General features: G+C 39.6%; 1 non-coding gene across 1 annotated transcript; it reads right to left on the reverse strand.

The window, feature by feature from the left end:
- Nucleotides 1-7017: 7017 nt before the first annotated feature.
- LOC145569549 (small nucleolar RNA R71) lies at nt 7018-7123 on the reverse strand. Its single transcript, XR_014096145.1, has one exon. It is a non-coding gene; the product is annotated as a small nucleolar RNA R71 (small nucleolar RNA).
- Nucleotides 7124-8765: the final 1642 nt, after the last annotated feature.

The following is an 8765-nucleotide window of genomic DNA, read 5'->3' on the forward strand; positions in this document are numbered from 1 at the left end:
TTGATGATAAGTGTTTGGAAGCATTCAATAAGTTGAAGAAGGCTCTAATCTCTACTCCTATTGTTCAAGCCCCAAGAAGGGATTTACCTTTTGAGTTGATGTGTGATGCGAGCGATTCGGCAATTGGAGGTGTCTTGGGTCAAAGAGTGGAAAAGAAGCTACATGTGATCTATTATATGTCCAAGACTCTACATGGTGCTCAAAGGAACTACACTACAACGGAAAAGGAATTTTTGGCTATTGTTCATGCTTTTGAGAACTTTTATTGTTATTTGTTGGGTTCTATGACCATTGTCTTCACGGATCATGCGGCTCTCAAGTACCTTTTTGCCAAGAAAGAGTCCAAGCCTAGGTTGACCAGGTGGGTACTTGAACTTCAAACTTTTGATAATGAGATTAGAGATAAGAGAGGAGTGGAAAATGTTATGGCGGAACATCTCTCTCGCCTTGAGGATTCTCAAATTCATGATGATAGTTCTCCAATTGAGGATATAATGCTTGATTACTTTTTATATGCTATTGAGGCAAAAGAGCTCCCATGGTTCGCCGACTTATTGAACTTTCTTGCATGTTGGGAGTTTCCACCTTCCTTTTCTAAGAATCAACAAAAAAAGCTCAAGAGAGAGGCAAGACACTGTGTGTGGGATGATCCCATCTTGTACAAGCGAGGAGTCGATGGCTTACTTAGGCGTTGTGTTCCAAATGAAGAGGTGCCTAGTGTTTTGAAGATGTGCCACTCGGATCCTAGTGGTGTCCATATGGGAGTTTCTAAGACCGCCACTAAGATTCTTCAAAGTGGTTTATGGTGGCCACATCTCTTCAAGGTTTCATGGGGTTTTGTTAAGTCATGTGATCGTTGTCAACGAATTGGGAATATCTCCAAGCGAAATGAGATGCCTCAACAACCTATTCTTGAGTTGGAAGTATTCGATGTATGAGGAATTGATTTCATGGGACCGTTTCCCTCATACTTTGGAAATCAATACATTCTTGTGGTGGTGGATTATGTGTCTAAATGGGTTAAGGCCATTACTTCCCCAACAAATGACCACAAGGTGGTAGTGAAATTGTTTAAAAAGATCATTTTTCCATGATTTGGTGTTCCTAAGGCGGTGATAAGAGATAATAGTTCTTATTTTATTCACAATGCCTTTCAAAAGATGTTGCGAAAGCATGGAGTCTATCAACGATTTGGCCTTCCATATCATTCTCCAACAAGAGGCAAAGTTGAGGTTTCCAATCGTCAAATCAAGTTAATTCTTGAAAAGACTGTTGCAAGAAATAGGAAGGATTGGTCGGCTAAGTTGGATGATGCTCTTTGGGCTTATATAACGGCTTTCAAGACACCTATAGGTACCACTCCATACCGCCTAGTTTATGGAAAATCATGTCATCTCCCGGTCGAACTCGAACATCGTGCTTTGTGGGCAATCAAGAAGATAAACTTTGATTTGGCAAGTGCGGGGGAGAAAAGGTGGTTAGATCTTCATGAGATAGAGGAGCTTCGACTTGATGCTTATGATTGTGCTAGTACTTACAAAGCTCGTTCCAAGGAAACTCATGATAAGCTTATCGAGAAGAAAGAGTTTTTTGTTGGTGATAAAGTTCTTCTCTACAATTCAAAAATGAAGTTGTTTCCCAGAAAGCTCATGTCAAAATGGAGCAGTACTTACTTGGTTAAAAATGTCTTTCCTAGTGGTGTTGTAGAGGTTTCAATGATGGATTCTTCATCTCCGTTTAAGGTCAATGGCCATCGACTCAAGAAGTGTTTCGATGGTGCTTTTGTTAGCCTTATTCACATATTGCTTCTCCGACAACCACCTTAATAGGTGGAGAACGTCGAGTTATAACGTTAAACAAGCGCTTCCCGGGAGGCAACCCGGTTTTCTAACCCTTTTCTTCTGATTTTTCAATTCTCTCTATTTCTTTTATTTTTGAGAACTTTTCTTATTTTTCTTTTTTTTCTTGATTTTAGGTATCACGAGATTGGATCGATGATAATTTCCAACAATTTCGGTGTTTATTCAAGGTTTCATGAGGTTTAGTTAAACTTCGGTGAAGGAGTAAGTTACGTGCTCTCGTGTTTGCGTTTCATAAATTTTTATTCATGATCGAGTGATTTATGAAATTTTTTTGTGGGAAATTTTTTTTAAGCACTCGATCTTGACGCTCACTAGCGCCGATGAGAGCGCAAGCACGAGAGTATGTTCAAGAGCGGAAATTCCCCCTAGTCTTTGATTAGTGCGCACGCATCATGGGCTGCGCACGCTCACCAAAGGAGTTAGAAAATTTGGCTTGTTTTGATGGAAAATTGGAGGAATTTGAGCCCCCCCATTACCCACCTGGTGTGCACACACCACCATGTTGCGCGCTCGCACCAAGGGGGTAAGTAATTTAGCTCATTTTGGTGCAAAAATCAAGTAATTTCAGCCTCCCCATGCCATTACCTGGTGCACACAAACCACCTAGTTGCGCGCACGCACCAGGTAGGTCAGTAATTTGGCTCCTTTTTGATGCGTTTTCAAGCAAAGGGGTGTGCGCGTGCGTACCAGCCATGGCAGCCCAGCCCCCAATTTTCGTGCCCATACTCACAAAAACCCCCCTCATACCCTCTCTCTTTCCCCAACTTCTACCCTCATTTCACTCCTCTCTCATCTACCTCCTTCCAAATCCTTTAAAAATTCATCTAATTACACATTTTAATCTCATTCTTCACAACTTACATCAACATATAATCAAATCCTTACAAAAACAACAAAAAAATTAAGAAATTTCGAATTTGAAATTCGAAATTGGGCATAAATTCGAAATTTTGGGGTTTTGATTTTGTGCTTGGAACTTGATTTTGGGTGTTCTAATTTGTATATTCTTCAATTGTGCAATTTTCAAGTGATTTAAAGCTTCATTGAGGTATAATTTCTCACTTTCTAGTCATCTTCTTCCTCATTTTTGAAGCTTGAAACCCTTGTTTTTGCTTTCATGGTAGAACTCAATTGTTGGTTCTTTTTGCTTGTATTTTGTGTTGAATAATGTTATTTGATGTTAAATTGAAGTTTTTTTTCATGATGAATTCGTATACCTTGCTTGAATCCTTGAATCACCATTGTTGGTCATTTTCTCTCTCATAGGTATTTTATATGATAGCTTCAATTCTTTGATAATTCAATGTTTTGGGATTAATTTGCTCATAATGATTCATGATTTGGTCTCTTGTGTCCAATTTTGCCTTTAATTCATGACTAGTTGCTTCAAACTTATGTTTCTATATTCATGACTCACTTCATGTGTGACCATTTCTTGTTTCATTTTTTATTGAATTATATTTGTGCTTAATTCTTGAGCAATTTCTTATGAATATTCTTGAAGAATGTTAATGGTTAATAAATTTCTCATGAATTTCTTTGCTTCTTGTAGATGTCCCCTTCTGTCAAAAAAAGCGTGCTAGATCAAGTTCTAGCAATGCCCGGCACGTTGTTCCACCTCCTCCCGAGGTGGTAGAAACGTATGGCATTGAATTCTTCAAGGAATTGCATTGGGATCGGTTCAAGAAACTTACCAAGAGGAAGCTTAAGTCAACGAGATTCTATGATCAAACAACAACCAAGCTACATGGAATTGATGAAGACGTCCGCCTCCTAGCCAAGAACCTCAGTCTTTTAGAGTTCTTGGATTTGAGTCCCCCTACCTATGCTAGGGTGACCTATGAGTTTCTATCATCCCTAGAAGTGGTTCGAGAGACAAGTGGTGACTCCTCAAGAACATTGACCTTTCAACTATTCAACAATGATCTTCGGTTGTCGGAGTCACAACTTCGTTCTTACTTCCGGTTTCCATGGGCCGTTGATGAAGACCATCTTGTCTATCCGGCCAATGGTAAAATGACAAGTGACCATGGGTATTATGAACTCAAGTGGTGGCGGCGTATCTCCGATGAAGGGAAATATGAGCAGCAAACTTCCAAGTTCGCATCGAACGTTCATCCGGCTATGACATACTTTAATCGTATTCTCACTTATGCCCTATGCTCTAATACTCTTTGGGAGCTATTTCGTGTGAGAAATTATGTTGGCTTTGGATAGCCGATCAAGAGCCGCAAGAGCTTGAACTTGTGGATTTCACTTAACATTTGATCCACTGATTTCTAGACATCCGAGATGGTGTTTCACTTTCGGGGAGCATCCAAATTGGGGGTATGATCTCCATTCTTGTCCTATGCCTTGACGATTCTTATAAGGATTTGCTTTGTGAACTACCTCCGATAGTCGATCCTCGGGAAAAGACAACTTCCCAATTCCTCCACATTTACGCTCTTGTCAACCAAAAGTTCATCGATCGAACCAAGAGACGTGATATTTTCATTTGGAAGGTCTCTCAAGTGAAAGATTGGTTCTTGATTCCTAGCAAGGAAGCTTCCAACCGCAAGACGAAGACGGGTTCATTAACTTGGAGACCTCCAAGGTGCAACATTGACCCCTCTCTTCGGCGGAAGACTCATCATACAAGAACCGCCTCCAATGATGCTCTCTCGACGGACTTCTAAGCTTTACCCCCGGTTAAACGGGGAGGTACTCCTATCCCTCCTTATACTTCTTCTTCTACATTTGATTTATCTACTATTCATGCCAAGTTAGAATCCATCACTAATGTATTATTTTCCATGCCTTTGGGGCGGGATTCGTCTCTTAGCTATGATTTCCATGCCAATCAAGTGCATGCCTATCATGTGAGGAGGGGCGAGATTGACCCTTACTTGAACTATCCATACCTCCCGGCCCAACAAGGACCTATCCCTCAATGGGAACCCTTTGACCCTACCATCAGACGTAGACCTTATTACCCCTATTGGGAGGGTCCTCATATCCATCCTAGTGCTATCATGGGCACCACCCCAGCCACATTGATGAGCGTCGTTTATGGCGCTCAAAAGAATAAGATTTGGGTTCATTTTCTTTTTTTTCTTTCATAATTTTCATATAGTTCTTTTAGTTTTATTTGATTTTCCACTTTTTATAATTCACTTTAGTTCTCGATTGGTTTTTACTAGTTTTTCATATTTTTAGTTGATAATTCATAATTTTAGTTTTGGTTTTACCTTGCTACGCTTCCTCTCTTTGTTTTATTTGTGTTTTGTAGGTGAATAATCAAGTCAATTTGCTCATTTTGGGTCTGCCATGTTCGCGGGCATCATCTCGAGTGCACTGATGATGGGGATGCTCGGGAGCGCGAAGTTTGATCAAGCAAGCGAAGGAGCCAAAGCATATGCATCGCATAGGGGTGCGCGCGCGCGGCATAGGGGTGCGTGCGCGCAGACCCAACTGTGCGCGCGTACGGCCTGTGCGGCCTTCTTCGCTCGATTTTTCTTATTTATAGCTTTTGACTTTCTTTTTGGAGGACAACTGAACTTTGTACTAGAGAGAGAATTTTTCCAGAAATAGTAGAGAGAGAAAGTAGAGAGAGAAGCTTAAGATTTACTTGTTTGTACTTGAGTTTGATCTTAGATTTCAATTTGATCTTGAAATTCCTTCTTCAATTCAATGAATGTTTGTAAGATTTTTTCCCTTGATTTACTTTTAATGCAATTCCTTCTAGTTTCTTGGATTTGATTGAGATTACATTCCTTGTTTTAAAATTTGTTGATTGATTGATTTTCTTTGATTTTGCTTTAAAAGAATATGAATTTGATTGAATTTGTTTTATTTCTTAATTTCACCATGTTTAGTGAGTAGATTAGTTGCTAGGGAGAAAGGGAAGCATGCTTGATTGATGATTTTTTCTAGTTGATGATGCTAAATTGATTTGAATGGTGCAATTAAATTGGTTGACATAGTTGTGCATGTGATTAATTAGATAAGGAGTGATCAACCTATAAGAGTAATCTAGATTGCATTGCAAATTTTAATGACATGAACCCTTGATTTGAGAATTAATTTAATTGATTGAATTTGATTGTGATTTTCTTAGCTAGCCATTCATAGTGATCCTTGGCTTGGCTTATAGGAGATAGCCCTTGAATTCCTTTGATTGCAACTATTGTTTGTCCTTTGCAATGTTAGAATTGATTGAGTGATCCTTCAATTAGCATAATCATTGAGCTTGCATGTGGAACCTATATCCCTAGTGTTTAGTACATTGAATTTCTCGATTCATCTAGATTTCTTGATACCTTAGTTACCAACCGCATCTTCCCACAAACTTCGAAGTAGCTTGACCTAGGCTATAACTTACACCTATTCATTCCCTTAGGTTCGACCCTTGACTTACTATATACTCGTATTAGGTTGGTCAAGTGTTTATAAATTTTCTTTGGCTCTAGGAAAGGGTAGAGAACGACCTATATTTTCCTCGTGTCAAAAATGGCGCCGTTGTCGGGGAATAATATTGGTGCTTTGTTATAGTTGTTGAGTCTATTTCACCATTAATTGCAAATACAAAAAGATTTTCTTTTAGGCTACATTTGTAGCCGTGCTACTAACCATTTCTTTTGAGATTTTATGCATAGAGCACGTGATCATTCACTAGTGCCATTTGATCCGGAAATTGAGAGAACTATTGCAAGGTTGAGGAGTGCTAGAAGATCTTTGATCCCTAGCATTTCAAGTGAAGAAGAACCACAACAAGAAGAACAAGCAAGAATGGGAGAAAATCCAAGAGTGGCATTGAAAGAATTGGGGATTCCCGGTGCATATAGATTTGAGAGTGGGATTGCTCCACCTACAACACCGGCAAATGATTTTGAAATAAGACCGGCAATGATCACTTTGATAGAGAGGCGACAATTTAGTGGGGCCAAGCATGAAAGCCCACTAAACCATCTCAAGGAGTTCGAGAAGTATTGCAATACTATCAAGGTGAACGGAATTTCCCAAGAATTCATCCGCCTCAAGCTCTTTCCCTTTTCTCTCATAGGTCGTGCCTTGGAATGGCTAGACAAGGAGGTTAAGCCGAATTCTCTAAGGACATGGGACGAGGTCACCAAGGAATTTCTATCCCGTTTCTATCCTCAAAAGAAAACGGCGGAGGCTAGAGCTTTGATTCAAGGTTTCAAGCAAAAGCCAAATGAGAGCCTCAATGAAGCATGGGAGAGATACAAGGAGTATCAAAGAGAATGTCCTCATCACGGAATTCCAACCTATCAAATCATTCAAATCTTCTATGGAGGTCTTAGCCCTCAAGGAAAATCATGTTTAGATGGAGGAGCCGGAGGTCCTATCATGAACAAAACGGAAGAGGAAGTGATGGACATAATTGAGGATGTAGTGAGGTATTATAGAGATTGGCAACATGGAGAAAGAGAGTCAACTAGCAAGAGTAGCTCTTTAGTGTACTCGGTTGATCATCTAAATGCAATCAACAATCTATCCTCTCAAATGAAAAACTTGGGGAAGGAGATGTCCGCTATCAAGGCAAAGTTGGAAAGTGCTACCTACCAAGTTTCAAGTCTTCCCTCCCAAACTAAAGGGAGAGGTACGTCTTCTAATTCTGAACCCCTTCCTTCTTCTAGTAACATGCCTAGTGGATACTTGTTTTGTGATGATTGTGGGTCATATGAGCATGATGTTTCTAGTTGCCCTCATGCATGTATGGATGTTTGTGATGATCAAGATGGAAATGTGAATGATCATGTGAACTATGTGTCAAACAATAATGATTCTAGGTTTGAGAATCAAAGAGGTCAATGGAATAGGAATTACAACAATCATGGCAATTTTGACAACTATAACCAAGGAGGTGGTTATAGGACCCAAGGTTCTCTAGGTAACTATACTAATCAAGGTTATAGTAGCCAAAATCAAAACCAAAATTATGGTAATCCAAACAAAGGTTATTGGAATCATAATCAAGGTAGTGGTAACCATAATCAAGGTTATGGTCAAAATCAAAGTAGGGGAAATTAGAACAATCAAGGTAGAGGCAATTTTCAAAACAATGCTCAAGAGGCCCTCCACTTGGATTTGCTCCAAAGGCCTAAAATGATAATTCGTATGTTCAATCCTCTTCTTCTTCACATAGAACAAATTTGGAAGAAATCATTGAAAATCAAACAAAGTTGTTGAACACTTACATGACCGTAAGTGATAAGAAATTTATGAAATGATGACTCATAATAAGATGCTTGAAAATTAAATTTCTCAACTTGCTAATGCTTTGAAAGACCATTCTAGTCCTTCTTCTTTACCTTCCCAAGGCCTAGATCCTAAGAGACCGGTTAATGCTATTGTCACAAGGAGTGGTAAGATCCTCGAGGAGAGTTTTACTAGGATGAGTGAGACAAAAGATGGCACAAAAGGGGCTTTGGTTGAAGATGAGAGAGATGGTGCATCTTTGAGTGAGGTTGAGATTGAGAAGCCTAGTGAGGTGAGAGTGGAGAAAGAGATTGTGAAACCCAAGCTTCCTTATCCACAAAAATTCATGAGACACAAGTTAGATGAACAATTTAGAAGATTCATAGACATGCTTAAGCAACTTCACCTCTCTTTACCATTTACCGAAGTTGTCACCCAAATGCCCAACTACGAAAAATTCCTCAAAGACATTTTGAGTGGTAGGAGGACATGTGATGGTGTAGATACGGTGAACTTGACCAAGAATTGTAGTGCTATCATAATGAACAAGATGCCACCTAAGCTAAAAGACCCCGGAAACTTTTCTATCCCTTGTGCCATTTATAAAATGCAAATTGAGAATGCCTTGTGTGACCTAGGAGCTAGTGTTAGCCTTATGCCATACTCGGTGTACCCAAAGACTTGAATTAGGAGAACTCTTAC

This window comes from Chenopodium album, chromosome 11 (genome assembly GCF_948465745.1).
Source record: "Chenopodium album chromosome 11, dcCheAlbu1.1, whole genome shotgun sequence".
In the NCBI taxonomy this organism is placed as follows: Eukaryota; Viridiplantae; Streptophyta; class Magnoliopsida; order Caryophyllales; family Amaranthaceae; genus Chenopodium; species Chenopodium album.